Source organism: Aotus nancymaae, unplaced genomic scaffold (genome assembly GCF_030222135.1).
Source record: "Aotus nancymaae isolate 86718 unplaced genomic scaffold, 86718_ANA_hifiasm-v0.15.2.pri h1tg000115l, whole genome shotgun sequence".
NCBI lineage: Eukaryota > Metazoa > Chordata > Mammalia > Primates > Aotidae > Aotus > Aotus nancymaae.
In genome coordinates, this window is record NW_026988530.1 from 1777695 (window position 1) to 1794369 (window position 16675).

Consider the following 16675-nt stretch of genomic DNA (forward strand, 5'->3'; position numbering starts at 1 on the left):
TCATGATTTTCAAGGAATCCCAATAACATCGACTACTGACTTCTTATCAGAAACAATGGAGGCCAGAGACAGTTGGATAACATATTTGCAGGGCTGAAAGTCAACCAAGAATATCTATCACCAGCAATACTAGCTTTCAAAACTGAAGAAAAAATAAATACATTATCAGCAAAACAAACACATAAAAAACTCAGATAATTTGTTGCTAGCTGATCTACTTTATAAGTACAGAATTAGATTTTGTAAAAGCATGACTGTTAAGGAAAAAATTACCCTATATCCTTAACCACTACTTTCCCTACTCATCCCAGGAAACAGATGCCAGTCTCTGAAAGTGAGGTGTCATTCACAGTGCCAGTGATGGGGAGAGTGAATGCCCATGCATGGATTTAGCAAATAAACTCAACTAAAGAGGAGGGCAGGCGAGGGAAATTCCTGAAGTTATTGAGAACACAGAAAGCTTTGTAGTGTTCAAGTAGAGGTTGCAAGTACCCTACTCTCTTCTAGTGTCCTGGGGTTAAGGTAGAACTCAAATAGAAATGAGCCTGGGAAGACTGAAAGCCAGGCATAGAGTATGTACCCGCTGAATAAATTCTTGTGTCTATATTTGGCCTGCAAAAAGCAATGCTAAGGACCTTGACCTTGCTAGCTTAATTATCAGTTTAGTTATCAACAGACCAAAGTGTTCTTAAAATCAGAGGGTTCTTCCTGAAATGTTCCAGATTGTCTAAAATCCTGACTCTTTCTTGGACGTGTAGTTGGATATGGCTACCGAGGATATTTCTCCACTCCCTGCTCCACCTCCAAAACCAAGATTAATTTTCTTTTTTGAGCTGGAATCTTGCTCTGCCACCCAGGCTGGAGTGCAGTGGTATGATCTTGGCTCACTGCAACCTCTGCCTCTCAGGTTCAAGTGATTCTCCTGCCCCAGCCACTACACCTGGTTAATTTTTTGTATTTCTAGTAGAGATGGGGTTTTGCCATGTTGGCCAGGCTGGTCTTGAACTGCTGACCTCAAGTGATCCACTGCCTTGGCCTCCCAAAGGGCTGGAATTACAGGCGTGAGTCACCATGCCCAGCCCCAAGACTGAATTTTTGCTGGCTAGATAGACGAAGCTCAAAGAGAATTTATCTGATTAATATAAATAAAGAAATGTAATTTTTAAAAACTCTGAATATTAAAGAGTAAATGTTCACTTTTTCTTCAGACAGATAGCAGATTGATTTTCCACCTAGTTACAAAAATGACTTATGACAATATCCAGGGATACATAAAATATAAGAACATATAATTTAAAATGCTAAAAGAAATACCAAATTTTAGAGTTTATTTTAGGAATTGAAAAAAAAATACAAATAGAATCCATTTACAGGGCAAGTTGAGGATAAATAAAGAAGATATTTCTCTCCATTTTCTTTCCTTGGTTCTTTTCAACTCCTGAGATTTTATGGAGTATGCACCCCCAGTTTCACCTAACTTAAAATACTCAGGTGAAAATCTCTTGTTTGATTTGCCAAGCAAAAACATCCTTTAGAAGTATTTGCTTTCCCCGTATCCTGTGTACTTCATCACTGTTTCAGGTTATAACACAGATTTTAATCCATTTACCAACGGAGTGAGGCAAACAGAAAGAGGGATAGAGTGAGCACCTCACATTATAAAGCTAAAAAGGAAATTGGGGCCAGGAGTGGTTGCTTACACCTGTAATCCCAGCACTTTGGGAGGCCGAGGCAGGAGGATCACAAGGTCAAGAGATCGAGACCATCCTGGCCAACATGGTGAAACCCCATCTCTACTAAAAATACAAAAATTAGCTGGACATGGTGGCATGTTCCTGTAGTCCCAGCTACTCAGGAGGCTGAGGCAGAAGAATCACTTGAACCTGGGAGGCTGAGGAGCCAAGATCATGCCACTGCACTCCAGCCTGGCGACAGAGAGAGACTCCGTCCCCCACAAAAAAGGAAATTAGGTTGTGTAACTTTCTGTTTGTGTCATGATGTATAATTCAGGCATTCACAAAGATCAGCATCAGAGGACACAGTCTTCCCACTTGGTCACTGAGCATGACAAAGAACAGCCAGTCTCGGGACCCTCATTTTCATTTCTTGGTTACACAATCATCTCTCATGAACTTTGTTCTATCAACAATTTAATATTATTTTAGTTCATTATTGTCTGTGAAGTAGCCCTCTATATAGTACCTGCATTTAAATTTTCATATTAACAGTTTAAGAAAGATATTATTAAGATATTCTTATAAGTCCAGGCGCAGTGGCTCACACCTGTAATCCCAGCACTTTGGGAGGCCGAGGCGGGTGGATCACGAGGTCAAGAGATTGAGACCATCCTGGTCAACACGGTGAAACCCCGTCTCTACTAAAAATACAAAAAATTAGCTGGGCACGGTGGTGCGTGCCTGTAATCCCAGCTACTCGGGAGGCTGAGGCAGGAGAATTGCCTGAACCCAGGAGGCGGAGGTTGTGGTGAGCCGAGATCGTGCCATTGCACTCCAGCCTGGGTAACGAGAGCAAAACTCCATCTCAAAAAAAAAAATAAATAAAAATAAAAGATATTTTTATAAAGAAACTGAACTCAAATAGTTCTTACAGCAAGTTCTTCTAGAACTCACATGTAGGTCTCTCTCCTTTAAACAAGAGACTTGCAAACTTTCTAGAGATTTAAGGTATTAAACCAGGGAGCTTCTTGAAATGCAGATTCCTTGGCCACACTCCAGGTCTACCGAAGCAAAGATACAGGCAACTCAGTAATCTGTGCGTTTAACAAGAATCTCAGATGAGGAAGATGCGGATACTTAGAAGTATTTAAAAACAGACTAACCTTGGGAATGAAGTTTGAATTTCTAACAAAAATAATTGGTCAAGTTGTGTGTTTGTGTGTGTGTAACTAAATATAATCTTTTGGAAGAAGTATAACTTAAGTCCTCATATTTAATTTTTTTGGATATCCCAATACTTGATGGATATTCATGGCAAACAGTAAATACTCTCTACATTTTTTATTACCTTGGTTCTCCAAGTTAAGTATGTGTAAAAATAACAAGGGATTATTAAAAAAATGCAATAGTCTCCAGAGAAACCAGTTTATCTAGGCCTGAGAAATTTTCTTTTCTTTTCTTTTTTTTTTTTTTTTTGATACAGAGTCTGGCTCAGTGGCTCAGACTGAAGTGCAGTGTCCCAGGCTGGAGTGCAGTGGCACAATCTTGGCTCACTGCAACCTCTACCTTCCAGGGTCAGGTGATTCTGGTGCCTCGGCCTCCCGAGCAGCTGGGATTACAGGTGCACACCATCCGCCTGGCTAATTTTTTGTATTTTTAGTAGAGAAAGGGTTTTGCCATCTTGGCCAGGCTGGGCTTGAACTCCTGGCCTCAAGTGATCTAACCACAGCCTCCCAAAGTGTTGGGATTACACGGGTGAGCCACCGCACCAGGACAAATTTGCATTTTAAATAAGTACTTAAACAATTATAATGCAAAAAGAACTTAGAAGAAAGGATCTTCTACATCAGAGCACAGGGAGAGAGCACAGGGGAATGACCAATGTGGACAGCTGTGGAGCCAGAGCTTCTCTGGACTCAACATTATCCATCACCTGTGCCCCGGAGGTGCTGGAGGCTAAGGTAGCACCACAGAATGCTCCTTTTCATTGTTGTCATTTGAAGGCCACTTGTTGGCAGGAGGCAGTTCATTAATCTTTCCAGTTAGACTGATGCTCTTTTGAATCCAGCAAGACTCTACCCAGAGGTCCTTTTCACACATTGCACGACAAACTACTTCTAAAGAGTCAGGACTCCAGACATCTCCTGTCTCCTAATGAAAGAGAAGCCTCAGGGTGAGACGGTGGGAGGAGGGAAAAGCCTCACTCCTGACAGAGGGACGGCCATGTGGGACATGTTAAAATTATTCACTTGAGGCCAGGTGCGGTGGCTCACACCCGTAATCCCAGTACTTTGGGAGGCCGAGGCGGGCGGATCACGAGGTTAAGAGATGGACACCATTCTGGCCAACATGGTGAAAACCCGTTTCTACCAAAAATACAAAAATCAGCTGGGCGTGGTGGTGCGCACCTGTAGTCCCAGGTACTCAAGGCTGAGGCAGAAGTACTTGAACCCGGGGGGTGGGGGCAGGAAGGGGCGGGGGTAAGGGGTGGGGGTAAGGAGCGGGGTAAGAAAGGGGCGGGGTAAGGAAAGGGTAAGGAAGGGGAGGGGGAAGGAAGGAAGGGGCGGGGGAAGGGGCGCGACGGAGGCTGTGGTGAGCAGGCTGTGGTGAGCCGGCTGTGGTGAGCCGAGATGGGGCCACGGCACTCCAGTCTGGCGACAGAGCAAGACTGCGTCTAAAAAAAAAAATTCACTTGAGCTGGGACTTCTAAATACGACTCAGGTAATAATTGTTGACCTAAAAGGAAGAGGCTAAAGCCCAAAATATGATTTAAAGAGTTTACTTGAGCCAAAGTGAGGACAGCTGCCTGCAAAACTCAGACCTTGGATATGAGCTTTGTTTGGCTTTTCTTATAGGCAAGTTTTTAATTTTTAAATAAAGGCGGGGGGGGGGTGGATAGGGAGTGAGATGATACAAAGTTCTATCAGGAATTCTCATTGGTTTGAAGACATAACATTGATTAGTGATTGGCTATGCATTGTTAATCTATGGGGCTATGGGGTGTGGGATGTAGGCTCCTGGGAGGCATTACTAGGTTAGTTCATCTCTGCTTGTGGCTATGGCAAGCAGTTTCAATAGATGAATACTAGCTCAAAGTGGGGAGTAGGATGTGACTGTTGTCTCAGTTTAGTGCCTCTCTGGGCCTAATAATTTGAAAGGGCTCACAATCCTCAGATAAAAGCTCTTTTCTTTCCTCTTCAAGTATCTCAGTGTCCATCTTTAGAGTTCATCCTTAATAAAACAGGCTTCTTAACCTACTCCATAATCACCAATCACCCAACTTTGAGTTAATAATGCTAACTTCTTCAGCCTCACTCCTGATTCTCGCCCGACACCACTCTCAGCTAGGAAATGCTTCTCTGTGTCCAGGATGCCTTACAGCATCTCCCTTACATGGTTATATTGCAGGCCCTGTAACTACAGCACTCAGCAACTTGGTTGTGACCTACTCTGAAAAGCCTTCTTGACAAGCTGCACAAGGGCTTGTGGAGCTAATGGATTCACCTCTAAGAAAGCAAGAAACCACACTTTTATCTCCACGTTTACTCAAGTCTGTTCTTCCTTTCCCGTAGTCAGTGCATGTTTCCTGCTAGGATGTTTCCAAGTTCACACTGTTGACAACAGAATTAGTTTAGTACTGGAGAGATTGATCATTAACTGTGGCATCTCCACTTTCTGGCTCACAAATTTTATCTGTGAAGTTAGAAATAATATTAGATAAGGAAGATATCTAACACGTCTACTTTATTGTAAATGGTAGCAATTACGTTTGTTGTATAACAACTCAATTTGCAAATATTGTTTATCCAATGTAAACATATAGATCAAAATTTTATATTATCATCAGTTGGCCAATGTATCACTATCTTATCCCCATGGAAATCGTATCAATTCATTCTCAACTATAGTTTCATTTTTCTAAGATGTATTCTGAGTAAAAAAATTGGGAACAAAGAAAAAAATGTTTGATGAAACTTTATATATCTGCAGAAACCTATGCATCATACCAAGAACATGCATTAATATTAATTCAGGTTGTATATTCTGAAGACAAAAAGAAAACCTTATGTAAAAAGGTACTTAGTAAATATGAGTTAATTTCAGTTGATTGCAGGTGTGAATTTTTTAAATGAATTGATAGTGTTCTTAGGAAGATGAAGTCTGCCCCTATGTCTCTCACAAGAAATAAATCCTTTTTTTGGCAATTATAATTCATAAATTTGAGTTTGCGAAGAACATTCTCATACATTCTAAATCTTTGTTTTAATTACAAAAAGAAATCTTTATTTTTTATTAAGTCGTGTGCTTCTTATGCATATTTAACTCCAAGCTGAATCCAGATAACCGATTAAGAATAGTCTGCAGGAACCATCTTTACAACTAGATGTTGCTGTTCAAGACTGCAGTATGCACAGTGCTGGTTACCATAAAGTCTGATTAATTAACTTTTATTTTTTAATGATTCATATGTCAGAATGCAAGTCAATCAGAAAATTGCTTTTAGTAAAATTTTGCTACCAGATAATAAAACGAAGTCATTATGAATCTACAAGACAGATACCGAATAACGATTAAGGACCCAATTTTCTTTGCTGAGTTGGATTTAAATAAAATCTTCACTTAATCTTTGGAAGAGTAGCTCTTTGCTATTAATTAAATCTAGCATTTTTTGCTGTTGAAGTCACCACAGTAGTTTAGGTTTTATTTTTGCAAGGCTATGAGAAATGTTATTGCTGCTTCAACACATATAGTACATAGCACATAAAAATGTATCTCATGCTTTGTGAACAGAAACAAAAATTCTCAAGCATTAACAATTATATCAGTGGGAGTTTTCCCATTAAATGAAGCTTGGGGGAGGGAAAAAATGTGGGCTGTAAACAAGAAAAATACTTCTCTTAAGACAGTTAAATGTTAACTAGGTGCATTAATCAAATTGTGATATAATGCTGTGCAAAGTCAGCTATATAAAGTGTTTTCCATTACTCTTCTACTTTCATACTAATTTTTTTTTTTTGCAGTAAAAACTAACTACCATATATAGTAAAAAGAAAGCACCTAACTTGATATATAATTTCCTTTTGAACCAGAGAACCTATAAAATTTGTGTGGTAGAAAAAATTAATTGCAACTTTACCTTTTAGTGCAGAAAATCTGCTTGCTCTCTTTTTGAGGTGCAAAATATTTCTTACTCTTTGCCTTTTTGGTTAATTTCTAGTGACGAATGCAGTGCCTGCAATATTTTCACCACTCATTGTGGAAGGAAGAAAGAGAAGGAGGAGAAGGAGGGAAGAGAAGGAGGAGAAGGAGGGAGGGAGGGGAAGGAAGTTATATCAGACAGTATAATTTATCAGTCACCTCTTGGAAAAACTAATATAGTATGAAAAATATCAAAGAAATGTACTTTGAGGTTCACAGTATTTAATATCAGGAAAAGTGAACAATCTGGTGAATATATATTACCTTGCTTTTTAATTAATATAACAAATGCATTTTAATCTATTTCTGGTTTTAATCTTGGGCAAGCTACAATCTTTGTTAGTTTAAATTTCCTTATTTGAAAGACAAGAGACAATGGAATAAATAATCTTTACATTTAAATCTCACTCAGATTTTTAATACACTTTAGCAAAGAAGAGCAGATTTAGGAGTGCAATGCAGATTGCTGTCTTTATGTTTTTATGTTGAATTGAAATATGCATATAAATGAGCTTCTGAGAACTTTTAGCAACAAATAAGGTACCACTATCTTCCTACTGGTAGGAAGTGACTATGATAGTAACAGTGTGAATGAAGGCAGTTGGGCTATGGACAATTCCATTTGCCACATCTAGAGAGGGCTTTGTAGTGGGGCCTCCTATCTGTAGCATTTAGAAGCTCACATATTTTTTTTTTTTTTTTTTTTCAGAAGCACGGTGTGAACAATAGCAAATTAGTTCAGTTTCTTTTTCTTTAATGCTAAAACATGAGAAGCTTTGGAAAAAGCATTTCATCCCTCGGTTCATGGAAAATTTTTTTTTTAAGTACTGATATGTAATGGACCTTCTGGGTATTTGTATAAGCACACTGATACAGGACGATGCTTTTCGTCAGGAGGCATTTCCAGGTAGGAGAAAAGTTTGATAGTATGGCAGTTCAGTTTTAGTTCCAGTGTGTATCTATATATACTAATTTAAAAGATGAAAATCAAGCTAAAACAGTTCTGGACTTTATAGAGACTTGGAAAATTAAAACTAAGTTGCGAAAAAAATCATAAAAGTATCATAACTAATTTCAGAAATGTACTGAATAAACATAGTTTGGGTATACAATTAAATTACATAGGAATTAAATAAAGTTCCAAAATAACATTAAGGAGTAACTTATTTGGCTATTTTGAAACATCTGATTAGTTAGCTTGCTGACTGGGTTTGCTCTCTCTTCTTTTGAGGCAGAGTCTTGCTCAGTCTCCCAGGCTGGAGTGCAGTGGTTCAATTGTGGCTCATGGCAACCACTGCCTCCCAGGTTCAAGCCATTCTCCTGCTTCAGCCTCCTGAGCAGCTGGGACTATAGATGTACACCAGCACACCCTGCTAAATTTTGTATTTTTAGTAGAAATGATGTTTCACCATTTTGGCCAGGCTAGTCTCAAACTCCTGACCTCAGGTGACCCACCTGCCTCTCAAAGTGCTGGGATTACAGGCTGCTCTCTTTTTAGAAATATGATGTACAATCAAAGTAAACCTTCTCTCAAAAGAGGTATACTTTCTAGTGGAAGGATTGCAGGAGCCAGACATGGGAGAACGCATTGGAGAATTTCTAAGTTCCTTGAAGGCAGGTCATATCCACTGGAACTTTCCATATGCCCACTAGCTCAGCACTGAGCTCACACATGCTCACTAAGAATTCTTTGTTTTGATTTCTTAAGAATTTGAATATATTATCTGCCAAAATTGTTGATACAAAATGTCCTAACATTTTTTAAGCCAGAATTAATTATTCCTTATATAAATCAGAATGTGAGGCTCACAATTGGTGTTTGCCAGAGTTCAAATATTTTTAAAAGATCCTTTTTGAGAAAATATTTTATTTTCAGGCAGCCTGTGGTCAACCTCATATGGAAATGGGATGGCTTCCAGGACCAATAATTTGTCAAGTGCCAGAGTACGTACAATGGATATAATTCTGCCTTCTGACAGCCTGATATTTAAGCACATAGGTCTCATGTCAGAATATTTAAACCTGAGTTGAATATGAACCAGTACTTCCTGAAATTCTATTTGAGACATAACATATTAAAAGAAAATCATCTAGGATCTGTCAACTCTGTGTTTCCCTAGGTTTTCTCATTTTTATCATCAGAAAGCAGTACACCTGGGACATTCCTCGTAATCTTACAGATATGTCTTAACTACCTTAATTTTGCCATGTTGCAAAAATTAGCAAAGAGTATTATACAATTTTTATCTTAGGGAACATACATATTCTCACATAACTTCTCAAGTGCTCCATTTTACTTTTTGCACACCAAACACCCTCCCAAAAAATGAGTTGTCCTTTAAAATCGTTCATGTTATAATTAGTCAAGTCCAAGTAAAGATAGAGTTGAGGAGGTGGGATAAGCTAGCAGTGATGGTCCTTGCTATACCCTTCATTGATTAATTCAATAAATCACTTTTCTGTACCTACTGATAGCAGACTTGGTGCTAAGCCCTGGCAAAACATTGGTGAATGAGAGGGACTCCTGGGGCAAATAGTACTGGACTGTTTCTTGAGCTGTGAATGGTCATTGATCAGGGAAAGTAGGGAAAGTATGAGCCCCACGGGGTGGTTAATGACATATGGCATAACCCTAAGTGAAATGCTGTCTCCATTAGTGCCAAAGATAATTGTCTTTTCTTTTTCTTTTTTTTTTTGAGATGGAATTTCACTCTTGTCACCCAGGCTGTAGTGCAATGGTGCAGTCTCAGCTCAGAGTAACCTCTGCCTCCTGAGTTCAAGCAATTCTCATGTCTCAGCCTCCGAGTAGCTGGGATTACAGGCATCCACCACCATGCCTGGCTGTTTGTATTTTTCACTATGTTGACCAGGTTGATCTTGAACTGCTGACCTCAGGTGATCCCCCTGCCTCAGCCTCCCAAAATGCTGGGATGATTACAGGTGTGGGCTACTGTGCCCAGCCAGGCAATAATGACCTTTGTAAACTGCGATACCTAATTTGAAGTATAGAACAGTAAAATTAATTCAAGTCACTATGTTCTCAGTTCTTCCAAGGGTGGTACAAAGCTAGTACCATTCTAGATGTATACATGAGAAATTAAATCATTGCTTACAATGTAGGTCTTTGGCCATTAGAGTTTAATTTTCTCATGAAACCCCAATTGAAGAATTTAAATGAGAAAATATGATATTATCCAAAAGATAACTGGACAATGATAATCAAAATAAGAACCAAAACAGAAATATCACTTACTGTGGTTAGGCACTGTTCTAAATGCAATATAAGCATTAACTCGTTTAATCCTAAGGATGTGGCTTTATTAGGAGTCCATTTATTGACAGAGAAATTGAAGCACAGTTAAGTACCTTGCATAATGTCACACAGTTAGTAAGTGGTGATACTGGGATTCATACCCAGGCAGTGTGGATTCAGAGCCTGAGGTTGGACCTGAAGGGTAGCTTAGCCATGTTGGTAGAAGGACTGGCACTTAGTCACAGTGTTGGGAGCATGATTTCCCTTGACCCCGAGTGTCTCTGAATGGGTCTGCAAGGAATGCAAGGTCCTGACTACTCTCTACCTGAGCTATCTCTTGTGGTGATATTTGTAATGAGCAACTTTGAAGAATGAGGAATTTCTCCCTTCAGCTATAGAGCAGGCCTGTCTCCTCTTACTAGAAAAGCTCAGTGTTCCCATTTGGAATGCAGCTCCCTGGATGTGCAAGCATCCATGATACACTCTATGCATTGTCCTGTAGAAGGGGGCAGAAGTGGAGGGGAGAAAGAAACCAGTGCAAACCAGCATGAAGCTCTGACAAATGCTTTTGCATTGAGTAATCAAATCTTTTTTTACTGACTCAGGAGTCTCATGTCTTCCGCTAGCATCTATGAAACAATAACAGGCTGGCTTGTTAACTTGCAAGAAAGATAATGCACAGTTTCTGACACAAAGGCAACAGAGTGGAGTTGCAGAGCAGGACTGTGGACACTCTTGAGCTCTTCTTCCCTATCCACTGCCTATTAGTTTGAGGGAGCATGATCACAATTCTTGGGAATATTAGCAGAGACAGATACAAAAGGTACAGAGTAGGAAAGAAGACAACACATGCAAGTGAACCAACCTTCCTACCTTCCTTCCTTCCTTCCTTCCTACCTTCCTTCCTTCCTACCTTCCTTCCTTCCCTCCCTCCCTCCTTCCCTCCCTCCTTCCTTCCCTCCTTCCTTCCCTTCCTTCCTCCCCTCCTTCCTTCCCTTCCTTCTTCCTTCCTTCCATTCTCCTTCTCCTCCTCCTTCCCTCCCTCCTTCCTTCCCTACCTCCCTCCTTCCTTCCCTCCCTTCCTCTCCTCCTCGTTCTCCTCCTCCTCCTTCCTCTTCTTCTCCGCCTTTCGCCTTACCCTTCCCCCTTCCCTCCCTCCCTCCCTCCCTCCCTCCCTCCCTTCCTTCCTTCCTTTTTCTCTCTTTCCTACCTTCTTTCTTTCCCTTACAAAATCCACACTGGAGAAGTACACATTTCTAAAGCGACTCTATCGCTCATAAACACAGTAAAGAGAACACAGGAAGTTTGTGTGTCTTTGTTTTTAGCTCTTGGCAAAAGTCAGATTGATCTTAAACATTTTTTTCTATTGCCTCTTATTTTCTATTCTTTTTATTCTTTACACCTCATTTTTCATCAGAAAGATTGTAATAATATAATACTAATTTTTCCTCTTGTTTTATGCAGAATCATGCAGAAACCTTGGTAATCTGTAATGAAGTTAAATTTTCTAGATAGTTTTCTCCCTCTAATGGGAGTTTGTGTAGTCCATTGTAGGGTGTTAACATTTTGCTAACTCTGTTACACTTTGTATGCTAAGACATCTTTAATTTCTCTACAATATAACATTAACAAACAGCATAGAGTCATTCAACTAACCTCAGAATTCTTTCATTAAATCCCTATTGTGTGCAATGCATGAAGTACTTTCTTCTTTTTTTGAGCCTTTTCTTGACTTTTCAAATTAACTGGAAATGATTGTAAATGTTTTTGGAGCTTTCTCAAGCCACCAAGACTGGTAAATGTTACAAATGTCAACATTTTTTTCTTGTAATAATAATAATTCATAAACACTTGAGAAAAGTTGATAGGCTTTCCAGGAAAAGGCATTTTTGTGGTTGAAACCAAATAAGGGACTATAACTTTGGGGTAAATTTTCAGTTAGTGAAAAAATATTAATGTTAATTTTGCCCTTAGATTTCTGTAACACATACTTTGGTTAATATAAATTGAGATTGTTCAATGGAAAAACCTTACTTCTAAAAGGAATTCCAACAATGTGGCTGGAAGTGGACTTCTGTCATTTGAATAATTACTGCATGTTATTGCCTGTTATATGTTATCTTCCTAAATAACTTTAGATACAAAACCTCATAGGCTCTTTTTTCAGGGAAACTTAATTTCATTCCACACATCCCACTTCCATGTTACAGATGGGACATTTAAGTCAAAGTGGCTTTACATAGAGATGCGTCTCAGTGAGTCAATCCAGAATCATGGATGTTATCCAGGTTGGGTGATTGTCAGAATCTAATATTCTATAATTAATAGGTACATGTGAAAAATATATTCTAAATTCCCAGTTGCTCAATACTTAATAAAATGTGGTCAAGATTAAAATAATTTCAGGAGATGGTCTGACAGAGATGTATTTCATCTTTTCTATCAATACTAAAATCTGTCCTCAAGTTAGGAAATGATAGTATCATATGTTTGAATTGCCTTAAATTATAACTCCCCACCCAAAACTGCACTTTTATTTGATACTATTCCTTGGTTTTAAAGAATAAAAAATTCACTTCTTGCATTTGTTTATCCATCTATTGATTCATTCACTTTTCTTTTTTTTGAGATGGATTTTTGCTCTTGTTGTCCAGGCTGGAGTGCAATGGCATGATCTCAGCTCACTGCAACCTTCACCTCCTGGGTTCAGGCGATTCTCCTGTCTGAGTCTCCCGAGTATCTGGGATTACAGGCATGCACCACCACACCTGGCTAATTTTGTATTTTTAGTAGAGATGGGGTTTCACCATGTTGGTCAGGCTGGTCTCGAACTCCTGACCTCAGGTGATCTGCCCACCTTGGCCTCCCAAGGAGCTGGGATTATAGGTGTCAGCCACCGCACCTGGCTGATTCATTCATGTTTTTATTGAGCCAGAGATATGCTTGTCGACAGCAAAAATAACTGTGAACAAAAATAGACAAGGAATCCAGTCTCCTGGAGCTAATAGTATAGAAACAGACATTACTTAAGTAATCACACCAGTGAATGTAGAATTATGAACTTAAATGACTGTTCTGGAGCAAAGATACCTGGTTCTCTGAAAGGCCAGGAAAAAGAAACACTGGTTTAACTGAGGAGTCTATTCTAATGCAGTTTGGAGAGGCATACAGGGCTTGAATGTGAGAAGCCTTATATGTAACCTCATGGATTTTGGTCTTAATTCCAAAAGCAATGGAAAACCACTTACAGAATTGAAGCATCAAGACATCATTATTAGGTTCCAGTTTAAAAAGATAGTATTGAGTACACAATGGAGAAAAGTTTAGAGTGGGCCCAAGTGGAGAGAGACTGGTTCTTAGGCTTGTGAATGTGATTCTTGTGGGGATATTCTCAGGAACATGGTTTACTACATTATGCTGTGATGTCTGTGAGGACTTAAGGGGAAATTGTCCCTCCTGACTCAGTACCAGGAATAGTTGACCTAATCTTGGTTACTGTTTGTTTTTATTTTATGAACACTACCAATAATACAACTGACTGTGCTCTCGTATGCTCATGAGCTTCCAGAAAATCCAAAGCCAAGTTTGTGGCTGTCCTCAGAACTTTTAGAGTATCGGGCTCCAGGGGATTGCATTCTGTGTCTCCCTCACTCCTAGCTTTATCTTACTCTTCTAATTTATTCTTCTTTACCTTAATTCCTTTGCTTAATCTTAGTATTATTTCATACCCCTGTAACAAAAGAGCATATAAATTATTAAATAAAATCATGAATACCATTATATTAAAATACATGTGTTCCTACCTTACAAGCAATGTCTGAAAGATAGGAATACACATTGCCAATATGCCCAGCATATATAAGAGCTCTATTCAGACACTGGGCACAGAATGAGTATGTGTGAAAATAATATGCCTTTGCATACTGAATTGGCACTTGAGAATTGTGACAGCTAACCTCTATGTTGCTACAAGCCATATTGCGTCAAGATGTGCAAAGCTGGCAGGACTCTAAATTCCAGACATCATTCCCACTTGACTTTGAAGCATGCTCATGGTATCTGGTATTGTGCAACATTCTCTGGAATTCACAGAAGAATCTGCCTACTTCTAACCAGAGATACAGAAGAGAAAAAAGATCTTATCTCATTTGGCGGCACAATGATAATGTGGTGTTTTAAATATATACTAGCTGATTTGAGATATGATACTTTTTTAAATGGTACTATGCCTTAGATAGTGTGATTTAGTAGCACAAAAGTTAATAAAAAAAGATTCAGAATCTGAAATGGAAACTTACAGTTTTGCTATTCTTTTTCAATAGGAGGATTTGTTACATGTTTACCAGTTTCTCACTAATGACTCTTTTAAGGCCTAGAACAAAGTTGTTGTTCTTTTAAATTAACTTTTATGAATAAAGGCAAGAAAAAGAGCAAATAAGATATTACATATTCAATTGGTACAGTCTTAGAACTCTGAAAGACTGTCATAAAATTGTCAGTCTAATCCCCCAGTGGGTTGTCAAACTTAATGATGGAACATAGGCCACAGAAAGTCATTTGACTGGTTGGGGGGAAACAGGTGAAGGCTCATCAAAGAAACCATTCTCCACTACAATCAGCAGTTCTATATTTCATTGTCTCTGGACTTAACTGACTTCATCTGGTCCATGTTTCTTAATCCTCAGCCAGTAATCCAGGAGGGGTGCTAAAAACCAGACCAGATGAAATTACTCTGCAATGACACTTTGCTCTATTGACAGCTTGTTTGGAGGTTCCAGCAGGGAAGCTCAGCTACTCATATACCCTTGGCTGAAGACTGGTCCTCCTCTATCAGTGATGGTTGTCCTTTTCAACCGAGTGTGAACTTTAGGAGGGACACACATGGAGCCAGATCAGTTGAATCAACCCTGGCGATCAATGGGGTGACAGATGTCGCAACCAGATCGCCTTCAAATCCGACACTCTACTTTATTGTATGGACCTCTTTGCAATACTGGTTTCCCAAGCTCTGTGCTCTTCTCAGTCTGTTTTTCCAAAACTTGCTTAAACTTTGAGGTGGAAACCTCAGAATTCCTATACATCTGAACTCCTGAACATCACTTCTGCCTATAACTTTTCTGTTGTGTGTGGACTTTTCATAGCTGTTTACTTGCATTGTGTTTCTGATTGTGTCTGTTGCCAAATTTGGAATTCTAGAATACTCTTTTTACACACTTAGGCTTTGCATCTTGACAATTCATTTACCGTCCGCATTCTGCTCTTGGTTTTACTCTCTCAGGACTCAGGGTATCCGCATACTTTCCCAAGCTTTGCTATTGGCCAAATCCTGGTTCCTCACCTGGTCTCACCTAGACTACCCAGGCCCAGGAAAATCATAATTCATTGTTGAAATAAAGGGGAAGGAAGCAGATTTAAATTTTTCCAAAATGGGGCCATTAATATGAGAATTGAGGAAGACTGACTCTATACATTCACTGGTATAAGGAAGAAAAAAATGATATTCAGAATTAGTCATAATGCACACCACCTGACAGATTTGCTATGCATGGAAATATCCAGCCCTTGTTCATTCTGTACAAAATTGTGAGACACAGACATTCTTGTAGAGCCTTCTAGGGCAATTTGGGGCACAGCATATAAAATATAGAATGATTGCAAAAGTGAACCTAAATAAATGGTCCTTTTTTTTTTCATCATTTGCTTCTCAATCCCAATCTCCCCATAAAGGCGTTTAGTGATTGATTGTCTTCATATCTCTTTCTTACCCATTCATTTGCTTATGATAGAAACTGGGAAGTCGTATTTGTTTCTATATCTAATCCATCACCAGGTTGACCACCTAATTTAAAAATATACTTTGTGTTTCCTTCTTGACAGTCACCACCCAGGTCATATTTGTATGTCATCCTGTCATCCCTCAGTGGAAATAATGTCACTGCACTCTGACTGGCATTCCTGCTTCTACTTCTGTTCTCTTTTAAGTCATTCCATACATAATAGGCAGAATGACAGTGCAAATCCCAAAATGGCATCACATCATTATTGTGTTTAACTCTCTCTAGCATCTTTGTGTGTGTGTGCGCGTGTGTGCACTTAGGATAAATCTAAAACCCTCTCACAGACCACAAAGTGTGGCAGGATCTCGTCCATGCTAACTTCTTTAACCATGTCTGGCTCTGTTCTCATATCCATTCAGTATGCCCCAAAAACTCTGGTCATTTTTTAATCCTTCTCACTTTACAAACTTTGCATATACTTCATGTTCATCAGATTTCATATCTATGGATTCAGTCAACCATAGACAGAAAATATTTGAAAAAAATTGTGTCTTTATTGAACATGTACAGACTTTTTTCTTGTCATTATCCTGTAAACAATACAGTACAACATTTACACAACATTTACATTGAATTAGGTATTATAAGTAATCTAGAGAAGATTTAAAGTATACAGGAGGGTGTGCATATGTTTTATAAAATACTATGCTGTTTTACATAAGGAACTGGAGCATCTGATGGTCTTCCCAATAGGCTGTGAGCTCCATGAG